The sequence below is a fragment of the Triticum aestivum genome, chromosome 3D, assembly GCF_018294505.1.
Source record: "Triticum aestivum cultivar Chinese Spring chromosome 3D, IWGSC CS RefSeq v2.1, whole genome shotgun sequence".
NCBI classification, from domain to species: Eukaryota; Viridiplantae; Streptophyta; class Magnoliopsida; order Poales; family Poaceae; genus Triticum; species Triticum aestivum.
The window spans coordinates 114,691,700-114,696,028 of NC_057802.1; the positions used below are offsets into that span (position 1 = coordinate 114,691,700).

At 52.7% G+C, this 4,329-nt stretch overlaps 1 pseudogene; it reads left to right on the forward strand.

Annotated features, from left to right (window-relative positions):
- The first annotated feature begins 2,497 nt into the window (after positions 1-2,497).
- On the forward strand, positions 2,498-4,088 carry LOC123074305 (putative cyclin-dependent kinase F-2; annotated as a pseudogene).
- The last annotated feature ends 241 nt before the right edge of the window (positions 4,089-4,329 follow it).

Consider the following 4,329-nt stretch of genomic DNA (forward strand, 5'->3'; position numbering starts at 1 on the left):
TAAACTATGGAGTTTTGGCTCTTCTCCCAAAGGTCCCGGGCGCCGACAACATGAGGCAATTTTGCCCCATCACCCTCATTAATGTGAGCTTCAGGCTCTTCGCGAAGGGGTTTGCAATGCGCCTGGCGCCAGTTGCGAATAAAGTGGTGGACCCATGCCAAACGGCGTTCATTCGAGGCCGTAGTATACTAGATGGGGTTGCAGTTTTACATGAAGTATTGCATGAGGTCCATCGCACAAAGGAGGAGGTGTTCATACTTCAAATAGATTTCAAGAAAGCTTACGATAGGGTAAGGTGGGATTTCCTTGATGAGGTGTTGAAGGCTAAAGGCTTTGATCCATTGTGGATAAGCTGGATGCGACAATTGGTGAGAGGGGGACAAACGACCGTTAATATAAACGGCCACATCGGTCCATATTTTAGAAACAAGCAAGGGGTTAGACAAGGAGATCCTATATCGCCACTCATATTCAACATTATTGTCGATGCTCTGGCCGGTATGTTGGACCATGCCAAGGTGGCTGGTCACATATCCGGGGTTGCGGCATCAATCATTCCAGGGGGATTACTCACCTCCAATACGCCGACGACACCTTGATATTTATCAAAAACTCTGAGCAATTATCAACCTCAAATTCCTGCTTATGTGCTTCGAGGAGATGTCAGGGCTTAAAATTAACTTTGACAAAAGTGAGGCCTTTGTTACGGGTGGTGACCTGGAAACGCAACTGCGGGCTACCCACATGATGAACTGCGAAGTAGGTTCTATCCCAATGAAATACCTGGGAATGCCGATATCTGATTGGGCACTGTCCATGGTGGAGTTTCAGGCAATGGTGGACAAGGCTGCAAATAGAGTGGAATCGTGGCAAGGAAAATTGCTGGCATCAGGAGGGCGGCTGGTGCTAGTCAATGATTGCCTCACAAACATTCCGATGTTTATAATGGGATTCTATTTGCTAAGGGATGGAATCCATGAGAAGTTGAATAAGATTCGATCGCGATTCTTCTGGGCAAAGGAGAACGGTAAACAACAATATCATATGGTCAGTTGGGACAATATTTATCGGCCCAAGGAAGTGGGTGGATTGGGGGTTATTAACACCAAGATTATGAATTGGTGCCTAATGGCCAAATGGGCTTGGAAGATATTATCTGGGCAGAGAGGGTTATGGTTGGCAATTTTTCGCGCCAAGTACTTGCAACCAGGGAGAGTCGACTTTCGACCTAATATCAAACTATCTCAGTTCGCGAGGGATATAAAAAAGGTCCAGCCGCTACTTCGTCTTGGAACCAAATTCGAAGTCCATAATGGCGAACTGGCATGTTTCTGGAAAGACCTGTGATGGGGGAATCTAACCTTCGAGATGGGTTTTCCTCTCCTTTTTGCTATCACGGACAAGCCAGAGGCAAAGGTGGCCGAAGTGTGGCGACAAGGGAGATGGGAGCCACGGTTTCGTCGGGCACTGGGACCTCTTGAGGTGGAGGAGTGGGATCGATTATGCAATACCCTTCACGAGGCCCAGATCTCACCGGGCCAAGACAGGGTGACATGGCATTTGGAACCCTCAGGAAGCTTCTCTACAGGATCCTTATATAAGGAAATATTCAAGAATGCGCCACCTTGTAATTTATCCGGGATATGGAAAACAAGGCTCCCGGCAAAAATAAATTTTTTCCTAAGGCAAGCGGCGCATAACCGGATCACTAGTGGGGATCAGGTCCAAAAACGAAGGGGACCGGGTGATGGGAGATGTGTTTGGTGTGGAGAGGGCGAAGACCGTGACCACATTCTCTTCAGATGTGTGATGGCTAGATTCGTGTGGAGCGCCGTCCGGGAAGCCACGGGTTGCTCATGGAATCCGGGTGGATTCGCGGACTTCTTCGGCCTAGCAAGCTCTACCATGGGGAAGGACAATAGAATGGCCTGGACGGGATTTGGGGCCATTGCTTGGGCTCTGTGGACGACTAGGAACAAAGCTTTAATAGAGGGTCAATTCATTCGCCATCCGGCGGATCTCCTTTACAAAATGGTGTATTTCTTGCAGCTGTGGAAACTACTGGCAAGAAGCTCGGACAGAGGACGGGTGGAGGAACTCGCAAGTAAGGTGGGAGCAAAATGCACTGAACTACGACGGGCTGCGTAATCATCGCTGCGGTGGGGGGCCGCCTGGCTACCTCGACAGCTCCTGTATCCGATGTGTGTCCTTCAGTTTAGTACCGCGCTGCGTCGCGTTTAGGGCCTATGGCCGTGTATCCTCGGTACTTTGAACCTTTGAACCTCTATGTTTCGAACTTGTAAGGGCCTCCTCATTCAGGCCGGGCAGATGCCTCCGCATAAAAAAAATCTGACTGGGTAGGAGACTGCGCGCGTGGACAGGCGTGAAAACCAAATTCGACCGCGAAAACCAAATTCGACCGAGAAACACCAGTTGAAATCAGTTTGATCTTTCTTCCAACTCGATTCATCAATCAAAAATACTAATCAAAACAGGTGTGAATCAACCATAGGACAGAAATTCGACTGAGACTGAATTCGACTGGCATTTAGACACTCCCTGAAGCTTTTCCTATCGAAAAAGAAGCGCAAGCAGTGAGGGAAGGAAACGCGTTCCGTATACAGCTCTGATAGAATGTCGGAATCCGAGTCTGGTATGACCGCAGGAGTGTCCAATTTGTATCTGAATTTTGTGTATACAGTGAGCGAGCCCCCGTGCCGGCCTCGTCAATTTTCTTCCTGCCTCCTCCTCCCTCTACATCTAGATCCTGCGCGTTTCGCCGCTCCCCTGCCTCTGGAAGCTCCGTCGAGCCCGCGGGTCTACCAGATGGCAACCACCAAGCGATCTGCCGCCGCCGTCGATGGCCACGCCAATCGGCCGGGAGCAACCTGCGTCAAAAGAGGCGCATTGGAACCACAGGGGACTACGATCACGAGTCCTCCCTGGGCGAGGGAATGTTCGGCGTCGTCGCCAAAAGGCGGCACCGTGCCACCGGTCAAGTCGTCGCCATCAAGTCCTTCCGCAACCCGGGCAAGAAGGACGAGCCCGTCGACGCCCAGGAGGTGCTGCGGGAGGCCCGCTTCCTGGAGGCGTGCGGCGGCCACCCGCACATCGTCGGCTTCCGCGGCGTCGTGCGGGACTACGTCACCAACGAGCTCTGCCTCGTCATGGAGTACGTCCAAGGGAAGAGCCTCCACTGCCTCCTGAGCAAGAGGCGCGGCGGGCTCCGGGAGGCCACGGTGCGGGAGTTCATGTGGCAGCTCCTCACGGCGGCCACCGAGATGCACCGGCGCCACGTCGTCCACCGCGACATCAAGCCGGCAAACATAATCGTCGGTGAAGGAGAAGGAACGCTCAAGCTCTGCGACTTCGGGGTCGCCTTGTCCATGTCGGAGGCGCCGCCGTACAGGCCGGCCGGCACGGGCATCTACCGAGCCCCCGAGATGCTCCTAGGAAAGCGGGACTACGACGCCCTGGTGGACACGTGGTCGCTTGGGTGCGTCATGGCGGAGACCATCACCGGCGAGAGGCTGTTCGATGAGGACAATTCGACTTGTCTTCTCCGAAGGATCTTTGAAGTGGTCGGGATGCAGGACGACACAAGCTGCCCGGGGTTCACATCACTGCCGTTCGCGGACGCGGTGCCGCCACAGGTGCCGACGGTGCAGCGGAGCACGCTGCGAGAGCTGTTCCCGGAGGAGACGCTGTCCAAGGAGGGGTTTGAGGTCCTGAGCGGCCTTCTCGCCTGCAATCCCGACAAGCGGCTGACGGCGGCCGCCGCGCTCAGGTTGCCCTGGTTCGCCACCATGGCTGCAAACGCCCGTCCTCCTGCGGCCGCTACGACGACGGTGTCCATCAAGGCGGAGGAAGTAGAGATCGCTCCGACAGCGCTACGCAGAAAGAAAGTAACTGCAAAGAAATATCTGTCATTGTTTGTAACAAGATAGATTGTCTATGTAGTAGTATTTGCGTTTGATAAATCTCAAGTACCTGGAATTTTTTCTATTATTCAGAGCGTGTATCAACACCTGATTTCCGTAATTCATTGCACGTGCGATTGGAAGCTTGAAAGCTAGCTTGATTCTGGTTGGTTATTCTTATCATTTGGTATTTCAGGACCCCGATATTCACCACACATGTGTCCTAATGGGCATCCGACCATACCACTCGTCCGGTCGTACGCAAGAGTCAGCCCATATGACCCTGTGCAGGCGAACATTAAAACTGCGTACATGTGTAACAGGAGGAGCAGCGTACCGAACGATTCATCCCACTCCATAGGTGCGGTCTTATTCCATCGATCGAACAAACGGTCGAAGCATACATTTG